The 20,069-nt window shown below is 41.9% G+C and overlaps 1 long non-coding RNA gene across 1 annotated transcript in view; it reads left to right on the top strand.

Moving 5' to 3' along the window:
• Positions 1-17,007, top strand: part of LOC121865854 — a 77,522-nt gene extending 60,515 nt beyond the window's left edge. Inside the window, exon 3 of the long non-coding RNA XR_006088838.1 lies at positions 16,955-17,007. This is a non-coding gene — a long non-coding RNA (uncharacterized LOC121865854). The remainder of the gene's footprint in view (positions 1-16,954) is intronic.
• Positions 17,008-20,069: the final 3,062 nt, after the last annotated feature.

The raw sequence follows: 20,069 nt of genomic DNA, 5'->3' as shown, positions 1-20,069 counted from the left end.
CTGTCATGTATACTGTATAGTGTATGCTGTCATGTATGCTGTCATGTATACTGTATGAGTGTATGCTGTCATGTATACTGTATGAGTGTATGCTGTCATGTATACTGTATGAGTGTATGCTGTCATGTATGCTGTATGAGTGTATGCTGTCATGTATGCTGTAGTGTATGCTGTCATGTATACTGTATGAGTGTATGCTGTCATGTATACTGTATGAGTGTATGCTGTCATGTATGCTGTATAGGTGTATGCTGTCATGTATGCTGTATGAGTGTATGCTGTCATGTATACTGTATGAGTGTATGCTGTCATGTACTGTATGAGTGTATGCTGTCATGTATACTGTATGAGTGTATGCTGTCATGTATACTGTATAGTGTATGCTGTCATGTATACTGTATGATTATGCCGTCATGTATACTGTATGAGTGTATGTGTCATGTATACTGTATGAGTGTATGCCGTCATGTATACTGTATAGTGTATGCTGTCATGTATACTGTATGAGTGTATGCCGTCATGTATACTGTATGAGTGTATGCTGTCATGGATGTATCCATGTATACTGTAAGTGTATGCCGTCATGTATACTGTATGAGTGTATGCCGTCATGTATACTGTATGAGTGTATGCCGTCATGTATACTGTATGAGTGTATGCTGTCATGTATACTGTATGAGTGTATGCCGTCATGTATATATTATGCTGTATGTAACTGTATGGTATGCTGTCATGTATACTGTATGAGTGTATGCTGTCATGTATACTGTATGAGTGTATGCATGTATACTGTATGAGTGTATGCTGTCATGTATACTGTATGAGTGTATGCTGTCATGTATACTGTATGAGTGTATGCCGTCATGTATACTGTATGAGTGTATGCTGTCATGTATACTGTATGAGTGTATGCTGTCATGTATACTGTATGAGTGTATGCTGTCATGTATACTGTATAGTGTATGCCGTCATGTATCTGTATAGTGTATGCCGTCATGTATACTGTATGAGTGTATGCCGTCATGTATACTGTATGGTGTATCCGTCATGTATACTGTATGGTGTATGCTGTCATGTACGATGAGTGTATGCGTCATGTATACTGTATGAGTGTATGCCGTCATGTATACTGTATAGTGTATGCTGTCATGTATACTGTATGAGTGTATGCTGTCAAGTATACTGTATGAGTGTATGCTGTCAAGTATACTGTAGATGCTGTCAAGTATACTGTATGAGTGTATGCTGTCATGTATACTGTATGAGTGTATGCTGTCAAGTATGTATGAGTGTATGCTGTCATGTATACTGTATGAGTGTATGCTGTCAAGTATACTGTATGAGTGTATGCTGTCAAGTATACTGTATGAGTGTATGCTGTCAAGTATACTGTATGAGTGTATGCTGTCAAGTATACTGTCAGTGGATCAGGAAACTTCAACGCCACAATGGAAAGATATCTCACTTGGACAGATAGACAGACAGACATACACAGACAGCCAAATAGACAGACAGACATACAGACAGCCAAATAAACAGAACAGACATACACAGACAGCCAAATAGACAGACAGACATACACAGACAGCCAAATAGACAGACAGACATACACAGACAGCCAAATAGACGAACAGACATACACAGACAGCCAAATAGACAGACAGACATACACAGACAGCCAAATAGACAGACAGACATACACAGACAGCCAAATAGACAGACAGACATACACAGATTGATAGATAACTAGATGGGCTTAATCGTACACATACATGTACACATACACACTGTAGCCTCACCATATATACACACACACACACACACATACACATATTAACACTTCACTACACACACACACACACACACACACACACACACACACACACACACACACACACACACACACACACAAAGGCCATCCCTTTCCACCACCACACACTTAGAGAGAGAGTGGCTATGGACTTATGAGATACACTTCACTTCTACCTGAGTGACTATGGACTAAAGAAGTACACTTCTCTACCTGGTGGCTATGGACTTATGAGATACACTTCACTTCTACCTGAGTGACTATGGACTTAAGAGATACACTTCACTTCTACCTGAGTGACTATGGACTTAGGAGATACACTTCACTTCTACCTGAGTGACTATGGACTTAAGAGATACCTTCACTTCTACCTGGGTGACTATGGACTTAAGAGATACACTTCACTTCTACCTGAGTGACTATGGACTTAGGAGATACACTTCACTTCTACCTGGTGACTATGGACTTAAAGATACACTTCACTTCTACCTGGTGACTATGGACTTAGGAGATACACTTCACTTCTACCTGAGTGACTATGGACTAAAGAGATACACTTCACTTCTACCTGAGTGACTATGGACTAAAGATACACTTCACTTCTACCTGAGTGACTATGGACTAAAGAGATACACTTCACTTCTACCTGGTGACTATGGACTAAAGAGATACACTTCACTTCTACCTGAGTGACTATGGACTTAGAATACACTTCACTTCTACCTGGTGACTATGGACTTAAGAGATACACTTCACTTCTACCTGGGTGACTATGGACTTAGGAGATACACTTCACTTCTACTGAGTGACTATGGACTAAAAGATACACTTCACTTCTACCTGAGTGACTATGGACTTATGAGATACACTTCACTTCTACCTGAGTGACTATGGACTAAAGAGATACACTTCACTTCTACCTGGTGACTATGGACTTAAAGATACACTTCACTTCAACCTGGTGACTATGGACTAAAGATACACTTCACTTCTACCTGGTGACTATGGACTTAGAGATACACTTCCTTACCTGAGTGACTATGGACTAAAGAGATACACTTCACTTCTACCTGAGTGACTATGGACTTATGAGATACACTTCACTTCTAGTGACTATGGACTTATGAGATACACTTCACTTCTACCTGAGTGACTATGGACTAAGAGATACACTTCACTTCTACCTGGTGACTATGGACTTAGAGATACACTTCACTTCTACCTGAGTGACTATGGACTAAAGAGATACACTTCACTTCTACCTGAGTGACTATGGACTTAGAGATACACTTCACTTCTACCTGAGTGACTATGGACTAAAGAGATACACTTCACTTCTACCTGAGTGACTATGGACTAAAGAGATACACTTCACTTCTACCTGGTGACTATGGACTTAGGAGATACACTTCACTTCTACCTGGTGACTATGGATAAAAGAGATACACTTCACTTCTACCTGAGTGACTATGGACTAAAGATACACTTCACTTCTACCTGAGTGACTATGGACTAAAGATACACCACTTCTACTGGTGACTATGGACTTAAAGATACACTTCACTTCTACCTGAGTGACTATGGACTAAAGAGATACACTTCACTTCTACCTGAGTGACTATGGACTTAGAATACACTTCTACCTGAGTGACTATGGACTTAAGAGATACACTTCATCTACCTGGTGACTATGGACTAAAGAGATACACTTCACTTCTACCTGAGTGACTATGGACTTATGAGATACACTTCACTTCTACCTGGTGACTATGGACAAAGAAACACTTCCACTTCTACCTGAGTGACTATGGACTTAAAGAGATACACTTCACTTCTACCTGGTGACTATGGACTTATGAGATACACTTCACTTCTACCTGAGTGACTATGGACTTAAGAGAAACACTTCACTTCTACCTGGTGACTATGGACTAAAGAGATACACTTCATTCTACCTGAGTGACTATGGACTTAAGAGATACACTTCACTTCTACCTGGTGACTATGGACTAAAGAAACACTACTTCTACCTGGTGACTATGGACTTAAGAGATACACTTCACTTCTACCTGAGTGACTATGGACTAAAGAGATACACTTCACCTACCTGAGTGACTATGGACTTAAGAGATACACTTCACTTCTACCTGGTGACTATGGACTAAAAGAGAAACACTTCACTTCTACCTGGTGACTATGGACTTAAGAGTACTTCACTTCTACCTGAGTGACTATGGACTTAAAGAGATACTTCACTTCTACCTGAGTGACTATGGACTTGAGATACACTTCACTTCTACCTGAGTGACTATGGACTTAAGAGATACACTTCACTTCTACCTGAGTGACTATGGACTTAAGAAACACTTCACTTCTACCTGGTGACTATGGACTTAAGAGATACACTTCTTCTACCTGAGTGACTATGGACTAAAGAGAAACACTTCACTTCTACCTGAGTGACTATGGACTTAAGAGATACACTTCACTTCTACCTGAGTGACTATGGACTAAGAAAACACTTCACTTCTACCTGGTGACTATGGACTTAAGAGATACACTTCACTTCTACCTGAGTGACTATGGACTTAAGAGATACACTTCACGTCTACCTGGGTGACTATGGACTTAAGAGATACACTTCACTTCTACCTGGTGACTATGGACTTAAGAATACACTTCACTTCTACGAGTGACTATGGACTTAAGAGATACACTTCGTCTACCTGGGGACTGGACAAGAATACGGTGAGGGTAAATGCGGTGTTGAGGTGACGCACTTAGGGAATACTAAGGTAAGTTGGTATATTGATGATGTGAGTCTGGCGGAAGTGACTTGGTGGGGGTGGGGGAGGGTTGGGGGGTGGGGGAGGGTTGTGGGTGGGGGGGTGTGTGAGGTGGGGGAGGGGTGAGGGAAGGTGAGGGGGTGGGGTAAGGGATTGTGGAGTAAAGGAGATCTTGTGGGTGGGGGTGTGAGATGGTGGGGGTGAGGGGAGGTATGGTGGGGGTGAGGGAGGAAGTAAAGGTTGATGTTGTGGTTTTGTTATTATTATTAGTGTTGTTGTTATTGTTATTCTTCCTCTTCCTCTTTTTGTTTTGTTATTATTATTATTATTATTATTATTATTATTATTATACAATACATACATAACAAAATAACTCTTAAGACATAAAAACTGTTTAAATATACATGCATACATATACTATACACACACACATATACACAAACATGTATACGTATAGATGCACACATTAACTAATACACACACACACACACACACACACACACACACACACACACACACACACACGAGGTTAATATATAATAAAGTGTGGGTGATTCCACGCTGTGTTTTACTGTGAGGCCGACGCTCATGAGTAACCTGTGGCCTCCCGCTGTTTTAATAAGCTTTCAAGTGCTGTGTTGTGCTGTAGGGGTTCCTGATGTGCTGTGCTGTGCTGTAGGGGTTCTTGGTGTGCTGTGCTGTGCTGTAGGGGTTCCTGATTGCTGTGCTGTGCTGTAGGGGTTCTGATGTGCTGTGCTGTGCTGTAGGGGTTCTTGGTGTGCTGTGCTGTGCTGTAGGGGTTCTTGGTGTGCTGTGCTGTGCTTGGGGGTTCTTGGTGTGCTGTGCTGTGCTGTGGGGGTTCTTGGTGTGCTGCGCTGTGCTGTAGGGGTTCTTGGTGTGCTGTGCTGTGCTGTAGGGGTTCTTGGTGTGCTGTGCTGTGCTGTAGGGGTTCTTGATGTGCTGTGCTGTGCTGTGGGGTTCCTGCTGTACTGTGCTGTAAGGGTCACTGGTTTGCTGTGCTGTGTATTGTGTCAGGAATAATAATAATAATTCAGGTGAGAATATAATGAAGATAATGAGCATATTAGACCTGTGTTGAGAAAGAGAGATTTAACATGGGTACGACACACACACACACACACACACACACACATACCAATCATCTCAAGGTACTTACCCCCCACCCATCACTCTCCCCACCCCTCAGTCATTAGGACACATCACCTGAGGAAGACCTGAGACATAATGGGACACTGAGACACTAACCAGGTAACATACGTCTGGCAGTGTGTGTGTCACTGGCTCCTCTCTGTAGCGTTTCAGTTTAAACCCACTTATTTCAACTTTTTTAGTTTGTTTTATTCTGTTGTAAAAATTAAATTATATTAACTATTTTAACATAGATTAACCCCATAGGAATGTTAATATTGGAGTTATTTGTACGTCTGGCAGCTGATATCCCCTGTCCATCCCGGCAACGTTAATTCCTACTCTATTACCAATACCCCCTCCTCCCCCAATCATTAATAAACAATCCTCAACACGCAAACAACCTAAAAATATCCTTTCCAATCAACTAAACAAAGACTTGATATATATTAACCTGAAGAAGAGAGTTACTTCTACGTCAGGCAGCGTGTTGTAGTTCCTTGATGTCCCGGCAGCGTGTTATTGTCGTACACTTTGGTAGTTCCTGTTTGTCAAGGTCGGGATTCACATAGACTCTGCATATTAAAATCGTCTTCTTGCTGGTGTTGTTGTAGAGTCTTGTGTTAACTTGCTGGTAAGTAAGTGGTAGTCTTGGTGTTAATTTGCTGGTGTTAAGGTAGAGTCTTGGTGTTATTTTGCTGGTGTTAAGGTAGAGTCTTGGTGTTAGGGTGATAGTGAGACAGATACGTTCTTTAATCCACCTGGTGTACTTAAGACACAAACAGACATTCTTCAATCATTTTAATTTACGAGAAGAAAGAATTTAACGTAAGGGCCTATAAGGATCCATCTGTTATACCTAAGACACAAATTCTCTAAAATTATCGTAAGTTAGGATTGCCTTACGACCATTTTAGAATCCATTAATTGCGTGAGTTACGTTAATAAATCATCTTAACTTACGACCAAACACTAACTTACGACCATTTTAGATCCATTAATTGTGTGAGTTACGTTAATAAATCATCTTAACTTACGACCAAACACTAACTTACGACCATTTTAGAATCCATTAATTGTGTGAGTTACGTTAATAAATCATCTTAACTTACGACCAAACACTAACTTACGACCATTTTAGAATCAACACCACAATACCGTAGCTTAAATGGGATAAATACCTACATTATATTCTCACTTACGACAAAAAACGATCTCATTTACGCAGCTGAGAGAATGTGGGAGACTATAGAGGGGAGACATTCGGCCCCCCCTCCCCATATCCTCCCCCTCCCCCTGGCTGATGACTAGTTTATGGAAGGTAAATGTCACGGGGGTCTCGTGTGTGTGTGTGTGTGTGTGTGTGTGGCTAAGTGGTTCTAAACTACACACACACACACACACACACACACACACACACGGGGGTCTCGTGTGTGTGTGTGTCTGTGGCTAAGGGTTCTAAACTACTACTACTACCACACACACACACACACCACACACACACACACACACACACACACACACACACACACTCACACTTGGTCTCGTGTGGGGTCAGGTTAAGTTTTGTGTTAGTCTGTGTCAACTTTTCGTCTTATCATCAACCCCTGACTTTTTGCTTCTTCTTCTTTTTCTTCTTCTTCCTCTTGTTCTCTTCCCTTTTGTTCTTCATCTTCTTCCTCTTATTCTGGTTTTTATCCATTTTTTTATGTGTTGTCTCTCTTTAAATGGCAAATTGTATTATTGTTTTTGTTTTTATTTATTTTATTGGTGTTTTTTTTAAGGGTGTTTGGATGTTTGTCTGAATGTTTGTAGTGAATGTTTATCGAGGAATATAAAAGTGATGGTAATGTTTGTATCTCTCTCTCTCTCTCTCTCTCTCATACAGACAGACAGACAGACAGACACACTGGTAAACAAATACAAACACGACAGACAAACAGACACACAGAACGTTAGGTGATAGAGACGTGAGTGTAGAGCTGTGTCGAGTCATTTCCTAGTTCAGTAATTAGCATCCAGGCTGTAACCCTCTTGCTATTGTCTCTGACGTCATCAAGCACATTCTGATGATTAGTGACGTCACCAATGTCATGTTTACTTAGTGACGTCATCAATCATCGTCCTCAGAGGGGTAAGAAAGTTCTCATTTCTTCTATAACCAGAACCCCTAAAGGACGTCATCTGTTTGAGAGTCTTGTGTTTATACCCAATTTCCCCCTTTCTTTTGTTCTGCGATCGTCATCTGTTTGAGAGTCTTGTGTTTATACCATTCCCCCCGCGCTTTCTTCATTTATTGTGTTCGATTGTCATATGTTTCTTGGCCGATCGTCATCTGTTTTACGCACCAATTTTCACATTTTTAGTGTTTTTTTTTTCATCTTCATCTGTTGTGTTTACTGATTTTCTTTGTTTATGTTTGATCGTCATTTGTTTCTAATTTGAATATGTGATCGTCATCTGTTTTACTCGTCAATTTACGTGTTTATTCAGATCATCATTTGTTTTGCGCATCATATGTCAATTGTTTACCTCGTGATCGTCATATATTTTACGGGCTAAATTTCACTCGTTTATAAGTTGATCGTCATTTATTTTGCGCGTCATATGTCTTGTTTACCTAGTGATTGTCTTCTGTTTTCCCGCGCCACGTGTCATTGTTTACCTAGTGATCGTCATATGTTTTACGCGCCAAATTTCACTCTTATGGGTTGATAGTCATCTGTTTTAAGGTAAGATCTGTATAATACGAAGATTTGCTGTAGATTAACACAATAAATCAGATGGCCGGGGGAGGGGTTACACGAACGCTACAGAATTGCCTCTCTTGATAGGGACTGAAACGCCATATGTTGTGGGGGGACCACCTTATTGGACGGCGTTATGTAGAGATACTGTGGGCGGTGTTATGTAGAAATAGAGGTTGGTGGTGGCATAGGGGTGGCATTATGTAGAGTTAAAGGGTAGTGGGCGGCATTATGTAGAGTTAGAGGTAGTGGTGGGTGGCATTATGTAGAGTCAGAAGGTAGTGATGGGTGGCATTATGTAGAGTTAGAGGGAGTGGTGGGCATTATGTAGAGTCAGAAGGTAGTGATGGGTGGCATTATGTAGAGTATTAGAGAGTTAGAGTGGTGGGTGGCATTATGTAGAGTTAGGAGGGGGTGGGGCATTATGTAGAGTTAGAGGGTAGTGTGTGCATTATGTAGAGTTAGAGGGAGTGGGTGGCATTATGTAGAGTTAGAGGGTAGGGGTGGCATTATGTAGAGTTAGGAGGGTAGTGGTGGGTGGCATTATGTAGAGTTAGAGGGAGTGGTGGTGGCATTATGTAGAGTTAGAAGGTAGTGGTGGGTGGCATTATGTAGAGTTAGAGGGGAGTGGTGGGTGGCATTATGTAGAGTTAGAAGGTAGTGGGGCATTATGTAGAGTTAGAGGGAGTGGGTGGCATTATGTAGAGTTAGAAGGTAGTGGTGCATTATGTAGAGTTAGAGGGTAGGGGCATTATGTAGAGTTAGAGGGTAGGGCGGCATTATGTAGAGTTAGAGGGGTGGGTATTGTAGAGTTAGAGGGTAGTGGGGCATTATGTAGAGTTAGAGGGTGGCGGCATTATGTAGAGTAGAGGGTAGTGGGCGGCATTATGTAGAGTTAGAGGGTAGTGGGCGGCATTATGTAGAGTTAGAGGGTAGTACGGCATTATGTAGAGTTAGAGGGTAGTGGGCGGCATTATGTAGAGTTAGAGGGTAGTGGGCGGCATGTAGAAATAGAGGATGGTCAGGTTAGGTTAGAGTTAGATTAGGTTTGGTTAGACTTAGGTTGGGTTAGGTTAGGTATATGTCAAGTACTCTCACTATCTTGGTAGTTCACCTGTTAACTCACCAATAGTGGTAAATATGTCAACAATGTCTAACTACTGAGGGTCGTTAAGTGTAATTGGTGGTAGTTTTGTGGTATAGACTCAACGATAAAAGTAATTGAGATGTAACTATCTTTTACAGCTGTTGAGGCGGCCATTGTTGTTGTTGACTTTCTCGTTGTTGTTGTTGTTATTGTTGTTGACTTTCTTGTTGTTGTTGTTTTGTTGTTGACTTTCTCGTTGTTTGTTGTTGTTGTTGACTTTCTGTGTTTATGTTAATGTTTTTGTTATGGTATTTTCACTTTTGTTTCTATTGTTACTATTATTACTGTTACTATTATTACACTATTACCGTCACTATTCTATTGCTATTTATCGTTTTTTCACCAATTCCTAAATTTCCCGCCAATTCCCAGTTCTTATCCCACCTCCGTCACCACTTTCCCGCCAATTCCAACTTTTCGCGCCATTTTTTTCACGGTGTCTTAACGTTAAGCCTAATCTTTCCCGCCAGGCGTCACCTTCTCTCGCTACATCTCTCTCTTTCCTGCCAGATCTCGTTAACATTCTTCTTCGCTTCTTTCGCCAGATCTCGCTAAATCTCTTCCTCTTTCTGCCAATTCAACTCCTTTCGCCAGATCTCGCTAAATCTCTTCTCGCCAGATCTCGCTAACTTTCGCCAGATCTCGCTTAACTCTCTCTTTCTCGCCAGATCTCGCTAAATCTCTCTCTTTCTCGCCAGATCTCGCTAAATCTCTCTCTTTCTCGCCAGATCTCGTTAACACTTTATTTCCTTTCCGTAATTCGGACTGAAGTAAAGCCAAGCGAACAGTTACTTAAATGCTGTTGATGTGGACAAAATTCACTGGACAGTTTTGGTCAATATGTACAACGTGACAAATTACGAAGCAATAGTTGTTCTGGACAAAATTTCTTGGACATAGAAAGCGAAATATAACTTTCACTTCCACATACAAAGTCACATATGTGTTCTTGACCCCCACATAGAGCCACATGTGTGTTCTTGATCCCCACATAGAGCCACATGTGTGTTCTTGATCCCCACATAGAGCCACATGTGTGTTCTGATCCCCACATAGAGCCACATATGTGTTTTGACCCCACATAGAGCCACATGTGTTTCTGACCCCACATAGAGCCAATATGTGTTTTGACCCCCACAGCCACAGTTCTTGACCCCCCATAGAGCCACGTTTGACCCCACATAGAGCCACATATGTTCGACCCCACATAGAGCCACATATGTGTTTTACCCACATAGAGCCAATATGTGTTCTGACCCACAGAGCCACGTATGTTGACCCCCACATAGAGCCAATGCTGACCCCCATAGAGCCACATATGTGTTCTGACCCCACATAGAGCCACGTATGTGTTCTTGACCCCCACATAGAGCCACATATGTGTTCTTGACCCCACATAGAGCCACATATGTGTTCTTGACCCCACATAGAGCCACGTATGTGTTCTGACCCCATAGAGCCACATATGTGTTCTGACCCCACATAGAGCCAGTTTTTTGACCCCATAGAGCCACATGTGTGTTCTTATCCCACAAGCACATGTGTTCTTGATCCCCACATAGAGCCATGTGTTTTGACCCCAAGAGCCATATATGTGTTCTTGACCCCCACATAGAGCCACATATGTGTTCTTGACCCCACATAGAGCCACGTATGTGTTCTTACCACATAGAGCCACATATGTGTTCTTGACCCCACATAGAGCCATATGTGTTCTTATTCCATTGAGCCACATATGTGTTCTTGACCCCAAGAGCCACATATGTCTTCTTGACCCCCACATGGAAGCATCTTAGTAATCGTCGCGTTTTCTCCTTAACTTTCTAATTTATTGATGGTAATGATGATGATGGTGATGGTAATGATGATGATGGTGGTAATGATGATGATGGTGATGGTGATGATGATGATGGTGGTAATGATGATGATGGTAATGATGATGATGGTGATGGTGATGATGATGATGGTGGTAATGATGATGGTGGTAATGATGATGATGGTGTGAACGATGATGGTGGTAATGATGATGATGGTGATGATGTGGTATTGATGATGGTGGTAATGATGATGGTGGTAATGATGATGATGGTAATGATGATGATGGTGATGATGATGATGGTGGTAATGATGATGATGGTGATGGCGATGATGATGATGGTGGTAATGATGATGGTGGTAATGATGATGATGATGGTGGTGATGATGGTGGTAATGATGATGGTGGTAATGATGATGGTGGTAATAATGATGATGGTAATGATGATGATGGTGATGATGGTAATGGTAATGATGATGGTGATGATGATGATGATGATGATAATGAAGGTGATAATGATGTGGGAGACGACGCCGTCCTTCCTCACAAATTTTAATGGAGTTAATAATGAAATCATTTACTACTGAGACGGGGAACTGACTCTCTCTCTCTTCCTTCCTTCTCTTTATTTCTTTCCTTCTCTCTTTCTTTTCTTCTCTCCTTCCTTTCCTTCTCTCCTTCCTTTCCTTCTTTCTTTCCTTCTCTCTTCTTCCTTCCTTCTTCCTTCTCTCTCTCTCCTTCCTTTCTTCCTTCTCTCTTTCTTTTCTTCTTTCCACCTTGCTCCTCTATCACACACACACACACACACACACACACACACACACACACACACACACACACTCACACACACACTCACACACACACACACACACACACACACACACACACGATAACAAAAGGAAACAGTAAGACACTTTATCTCCACAATGAAGATAAGAACAATGTAAAGCTTTTGTTGCCTCTATGGCTTCTTGCCTCACCTCACCTCACCTCACCTCACCTCACCTCACCTCATCTTACCTCACCTTACCTCACCAGAAAAATATATATACTCTTGCTGAATCAGTGACCTGCGATCATTTAACAATCTATCGTAGAATTGAATCAGTAACTTACGATCTTTAACTATCTATCGTAAAATTGAATCAGTAACTTACGATAATTTAACAATCTATCGTAAAATTGAATCAGAACCCTACGATAATTTAACAATCTATCGTAAAATTGAATCAGAACCCTACGATAATTTAACAATCTATCGTAAAATTGAATCAGTAACTTACGATAATTTAACAATCTATCGTAAAATTGAATCAGAACCCTACGATAATTTAACAATCTATCGTAGAATTGAATCAGAACCTTACGATAATTTAACAATCTATCGTAAAATTAAATTATATACTTTGATACTTTCTACATTAACAGATACGAGAATTGGCTCTATAAATGTGTTTCAAACTACCTGGAACGATGAAAAAAAATCAAACAATCGAACTACAATACGAATTTGGAATTAATATCGTATCTCAGGTGTAGAAAAAGTCCTTAAAAAATTCCTCACCTTGGTAGCGAGACAGGTAGAGTGAGGTAGAGACAGGTAGAGTGAGGTAGAGACAGGTAGAGTGAGGTAGAGACAGGTAGAGTGAGGTAGAGACAGGTAGAGTGAGGTAGAGTGAGGTAGAGACAGGTAGAGACAGGTAGAGTGAGGTAGAGACAGGTAGAGTGAGGTAGAGACAGGTAGAGTGAGGTAGAGACAGGTAGAGTGAGGTAGAGACAGGTAGAGTGAGGTAGATTTTGTAGTTAAGATGGGGAATAATTTTTTTTTTGGCGTGTGTTTGTTTACCTGTGTGTTTGTGTGTGGTTAAGGTGTGTTTGTTCGTGTTTGTTTTATATTTATGTATGTTTGTTGTGGTTGTTTGTTGTATGGGTGTTTGTTTATTACAGGGTCTTGTGTGTGTGTGTGTGTGTGTGTGTGTGTGTGTGTGTGTGTGTGGGAAATCTGTTACACTTTACTGAAAACATACGAGACCAATACAGACTGCTTACCTCTGTCACAACAAGTTATATTCAGTAACTTCCACACGAACTATAACCCAACCAAACCCAACCAAATCCAACCAGACCCAACCAGACCCAACCAAACCCAACCAGACCCAACCAAACCCAACCAGACCCAACCAAACCCAACCAGACCCAACCAAACCCAACCAAACCTCAACCAACCAACCAAACCCAACCAGACCCATCCAACCCAACCAAACCCAACCAAACCCAACCAACCAAACCAAACCCAAATCCAGACCCATCCAACCCAACCAGACCCATCCAAACCCAAATCAACCAACCAAACCCAACCAGACCCATCATCCAAAACTCAACCAAACCCAACCAAACCCAACCAAACCCAACCTGCTTCATAGCCAACCAACCAACCCAACCAAACCCAACCCGAGTTTCCAGCTAACCCAACCCTACTCCTGGTTCCAGCCTAACCTAGCCTCACATAGAAGGGGTTACATTATAAATTCTGGCAAAGGTGAGATTATTTTAACCTCACGAGTCAAGGTGATAATAATTAACAGGTAGAACACTGGTACACACCTGGTAGACGAGACGGTTTCCCTTAAAATGCCAACAACACCTGTCCCTCTCAACCCTTCTCACTCCCTTCTCACTCCCTCCTCCCCTCTCACCCCCTCCTCCTCTCACCTCCCCATTCTCACAATTCTCCCCACCTCTCTCACATAAGGTCAAGATCTCAAGACATTTTTCATACTACCAGGAACCTTATTGGTGATTACTGACCAGGTGTGTGTGTGTGTGTGTGTGTGTGTGTGTGTGTGTAGGTGTGTGTTAGGCCTTGCACCTTGAGCTTGGCATTATCTGCACGATATCAACACTACCACCAGCCCCCCCTCGTCCACACACACACACACACACACACACACACACACACACTACAGTATTCTTCTGGGACGGTGTCTGTGTTTATCATGATTTTATAGATAGGTAAATAGGTAAGGAGATAGGTAAATGGATGATAGGTTAAGTGTGTAGATAGATAGATAGGTAGATAGATAGATAGATAGATAGATAGATAGATAGATAGATACCGAGCCCTCTTACTAGTGCCACGGTTAGGTCATGTTAGGTTACTTTTGGTTAGGTCATGTTAGGTTAAGTTAGGTCAGATTAGGTTAAGTTAGGTCAGGTTAGGTTAAGTTAGGTCAGATTAGGTTAAGTTAGGTCAGATTAGGTTAAGTTAGGCTAGATTAGGTTACGTTACGTTAAGCAGATTATAAAACACTAAATCATTATAATATTGATAAAAATAACTGAATATATTGATAAAACCTAAAAAAATTGTATTGTTATTGATAAGAAAAAATGACCAGATATTTGTATGTTGCGTCACGAGTTTACTGAAGGACCAATCAGCTGTGAAGAGGGGGATGGTGGTGGTTGGTGAGGGAGGGTGTGTGGGAGATGGTGGTGGTTGGTGAGGGAGGGTGTGTGGGAGATGGTGGTGGTTGGTGAGGGAGGGTGTGTGGGAGATGGTGGTGGTTGGTGGGGGAGGGTGTGTGGGAGATGGTGGTGGCTGGTGGGGGAGGGGTGTGGGAGATGGTGGTGGTTGGTGAGGGAGGGTGTGAGATGGTGGTTGGTGGGGAGGGGGTGGGGAGATGGTGGTTGGTGGGGGAGGGTGTGGGGAGAAGGTGGTGGGAGGGAGGGGGTGGGAGATGGTGGTGGTGGTGGGGGAGGTGTGGGAGATGGTGGTGGGTGAGGGAGGTGTGGGAGATGGTGGTTGGTGGGGAGGGGTGTGTGGGAGATGGTGGTGGTTGGTGGGGAGGGTGTGGGAGAAGGTGGTGGTTGGTGAGGGAGGGTGTGGGAGATGGTGGTTGGTGGGGAGGGTGTGTGTGAGATGGTGGTGGTTGGTGGAGGAGGGTGTGGATGGTGGCTGGTGAGGGAGGGTGTGTGGGAGATGGTGGTGGTTGGTGAGGAGGGAGAGAGGTTGTTGGTGGTGGTGTTGGAGGGTAATGGTAGTGATGGTAGTGATGATAGTGATGGTAGTAGTGATGATAGTGATGGTAGTAGTGATGATAGTGATGATGATAGTGAGTGTTAAGGCAGCAGGAACACCCACAGGTCCGCCCAGCTGTACAAACCACCTTATCTCCTCACTGGTCGTGTAAACAGTGTAGTCTGGCCTGATAACACCGTTAACGCCCTCCCAGCCTGTTGTGATGCCTCCCTAACCTAACCAAACCCACCCTAACCAAACCCACCCAACCCACCCTAACCTAACCAAACCCACCCTAACCCAACCTAACCCACCCTAACCCAACCCAACCCACCCTAACCCAACCCAACCTAACCCACCTAACCTAACCCAACCCAACCCAACCCACCTAACCTAACCCACCCTAACCTAACCAAACCCAACCTAACCAACCCAACCTATCCTAATCCTAACCTAACCCACCTAACAACCACAACAACCTAACCAACCTAACCCACCCTAACCCAACCAAACCCAACTAACCACCCAACAACCAAACCCACTAACCCAACCCAACCCACTCCCTACCCACCCTAACCCACCCTAACCCAACCTAACCCAACCTAAACTAAGATAAAGAAGAATAGCGATGAAGAGAATAAACGAGGAATTAGGTAAACAATATGAAACCAACGGTAAGTTAATTATACCTGTGTTTATACTAATTAATTGATGGGAGTTAATTGTACCTGAGATATTGAGGTGAGGGGAGAGATGGGGGAGAGGAGGGGGGAGAGGGGAAGGAAAAGGAGAGGGAAGGATAAGGAATGGTAATGGTGGGTAAAGGAGATGGGGATAAATCTGTGGGTGGAAGAGAGGAGAAGAGAAGGGGAGTGAGGAGAGAGAGTGAAGGAGAGATAGGAGGAAGGGAGAATATAATGGGTGGGTGGAAAGGAGGGAGAAGAGAGGGGGAGGAGGAACAAGGTATAAGAAGAGATGGGAGGGAGAATATGGAAAAGAGGGAGGAGTGAAAGAGAGAAAGAGAGAGAGAGAGAGAGAGAAATAGGTTGGTAACACACATCAAACAAACATAAATTTCGTCTTGTTTGCTTAGGTGTGTGTGTGTGTGTGTGTGTGTGTGTGTGTGTGTGTGTGTGTGTGTGTGTGTGTGTGAGTAGTAGTCAATGATTACTATAATTATTAGTTGTAAAATAATTATTAAAAAATGTATTGGTATTATCATTGTTTGTTTCTCTCTCTCCTCTCTCTCTCTCTCTCACACACCAGTAGACCATTGTGTTCAGCAGGCCAGAGAGAAACCTGGAAATATCTCCCACAATTGTCTGTTTGTCTCAATTAACTTTCGCTGAGAGACTGACCACTCGTCTGGCTGTGAAACCTGTGTCTGTTTTCTCTGTCTGTCTGTCTCTCTCTCTCACAATAGTTATCACGTGGAGCTCAACATATCAGCTGATGGTTTGTTTGTTTACTCTTTACAGATCAGCTGATTCTGGCAGCTAGACGAAGCAGATTATCACAACATCCAGGTAACGAAGAGAGTCACCTGTGTTTATCTGTCGTAGGTGGGTGTAGGGCGTTAATAGGTTACATGGGCATTAGTATTAAATAGGATTAGGTAGTTACATGGGTTAATTAGTAGTTACATGGGGTTTATTAGGTTGTTAAGCATGTGGTTAATTGGGTAACATGTTAATTAGGTAGTTACAGGGGTTAATTAGGTGAGTTACATGGGGTTAATTAGGTAGTTACATGGGGTTAATTAGGGTAGTTACAGGTGAGGGGTTAATAAGGTAGTTACAGGGTGTAGGGGTTAATTAGGTAGTTACAGGGTGTAGGGGTTAATTAGGTAGTTACAGGTGTAGAAAAAGGTAGTTACAGGTGTAGGGGGTTAATTAGGTAGTTAGGGTGTAGGGGCACTAGGTAGTTACAGGTGTAATGAGTAGTACAGGGGTCATGTTAATTAGGTAGTTACAGGTGTAGGGAAGTTAATTAGGTAGTTACAGGGGTGTAGGCTAATTAGTAGTTAGGTGTAGAATAAGGTAGTTACAGGGGTCAAGATTAGGTAGTTACAGGGTGTAGGGGTTAATTAGTAGTTACAGGGGTGTAGGGGTTAATTAGGTAGTTACAGGGTGTAGGGGTTAATTAGGTAGTAACAGGGGTGTAGGGAATAAGGTAGTTACAGGTGTAGGGGTTAATTAGGTAGTTAGGGTGTAGGGGTTAATTAGTAGTTACAGGGGTGTAATGGTTAATAAGGTAGTTACAGGGGGTCAAGTGGTTAATTAGGTAATTACAGGGGGTGTAGGGGGTTAATTAGGTAGTTACAGGGGGTGTAGGGGGTTAATTAGGTAGTTACAGAGGTTGTAGGGAGTTAATTAGGTAGTTATCCTGTGTACCTATAGGCGTAAACAGGTATAACATTGGTCCAGTGTTACAGAGGTGTAGATGAAGTACAGCAATGGTTCAATATTACTGTAACCTGACGAATGGTTGTGGAGAGAGAGAGAGAGAGAGAGAGAGAGAGAGAGAGAGAGAGGAATTAGAAGAAAGGAAGAAATTGATGGAGATAGATAGCTAGAGAAAGATAACGATAGAAAAAGAAAGATAGATAGATAACGAAAGAGAGAGATAAAGACATAGAGAAAGACAGATTGAGGCATAGCAAGAAAAAGAGAGAGATAGAAAGAGTTAGAGAGAGAGAGAGAAAGAGAGAGAGATAGAATGAAAGAGAGATAAAGAATGATAAAGAAAGAGAGAGAGAGAGAGAACCAGGACACACCGTGGTAACAGTTAATGGACGGGAGACAACACTCGTTCACACCACCATCATCATCACCACCACCGTCCCTGAAGACACACATTTAATTAAAGGAGGCAGCCATCACACACACACACACACACACACACACACACACACACACAGACACACACACACACACACACACAGAGGAACCTCGAAACTTGTGTGTGTTATTCAGATAGTCAGTGAAATCATCGTCATACAAGTTTATAGTGATTCGCCATGTATACATAGCCTGTGTGTGTGTGTGTGTGTGTGTGTGTGTGTGTGTGTGTGTGTGTGTGTGTGTGTGTGTGTGTGTGTGTGTGTGTGTGGGTAACTAGGTTCAAGGTTGGGACGTCCAGGGGTAACGGTGAAGACTTGAGCTCTGATGGAATGTGGGGTCCCCGCTCACCCACCTCTAGCAGTGTTGCCAGACTCGCTCATCCGCCTCTAGCAGTGTTGCCAGACTCGCTCATTAACCCCAGTTTTTAAATAGTGTTAATTTTTGGCGTATTTGCGGGTTTTAAGACAAAATTTAATCATTGACGTCAGATTTTTAGAGTTTTAAAATACATAAGAGGTCGAGTTAAACACTGAATGAATTTAATTTATTTTTATTTGTTATTTAATATTCCGGACAGGTGTAAAACGATGTCATTTGGTGAAATTACTCGTAGGATTAAAATATATCCATTAATATATCCACTTATGTTATAGTAGGTGATGTAGATATATTTAGTATAACCTTGTGTGTTGTTGAGTATATTAATAACTTTAGTTAATTAGTATATGTTAAATTTATGTTTATATATATGACAAACAATATGGCAACACTGAAATGGTAATTGTCAAATGATGAAATTATCTCTCGGGTCAAAATATATATAAAACACTCTATTAATTACACTATAGTCAATGAAGCTATATTAAGGACAGCATTATATATTAGTGTTTATATATAAATAATCATAAATAATATAGCAGATATAATTATTGTAATTAAATAGACGATAACTGAAGTGACTGGTGGTGTCTAGTAACTATAAAGGTTGGTATGACAGATGTATAATGCTTCCAGATATTGTGAGATGCCTCGTACCTGGGTGAGGTGAGGTGAGGGGGATAGTAATTTGTGGAGGTGGAGGGAGGGAGGTAGTAATTTTTGGAGGTAGGGGATGGGAGGTAATGTTTTTTGGAGGTATGGAATGGGAGGTAATATTTTTTGGAGGTAGGGAATGGGAGGTAATATTTTTTGGAGGTATGGAATGGGAGGTAATATTTTTTGGAGGTATGGAATGGGAGGTAATATTTTTTGGAGGTATGGAATGGAGATTTAAGTAATATTTGGAGAGGGTTGGAGGTAGGGGGTGGGGGTGAGGTAGACAATATTGGAGGGTGAGAGGGGGGGGGGGGTTGGAGGTAAAGGTATTGGAGATAAAACAAAGAAACAAAGAACGAAAGAGAATTAGCAAAAACATGATAAATATAGAACAGGGAAACACACTAGACACAGAAGCAAACAGTAAACAGAGTAATTAACGTAACACTGATATAGAGACGCTAGTTATAACAGTAAACAGAGTAATTAACGTAACACTGATATAGAGACGCTAGTTATAACAGTAAACAGAGTAATTAACGTAACACTGATATAGAGACGCTAGTTATAACAGTAAACAGAGTAATTAACGTAACACTGATATAGAGACGCCAGTTATAACAGTAAACAGAGTAATTAACGTAACACTGATATAGAGACGCCAGTTATAACAGTAAACAGAGTAATTAACGTAACACTGATATAGAGACGCCAG

Source organism: Homarus americanus, unplaced genomic scaffold (assembly GCF_018991925.1).
Source record: "Homarus americanus isolate GMGI-L3 unplaced genomic scaffold, GMGI_Hamer_2.0 scaffold34354, whole genome shotgun sequence".
Classification (NCBI taxonomy): Eukaryota; Metazoa; Arthropoda; class Malacostraca; order Decapoda; family Nephropidae; genus Homarus; species Homarus americanus.
The sequence above is the reverse complement of the archived record's forward strand: the minus strand, read 5'-3'. Positions and strand labels throughout refer to the sequence as shown.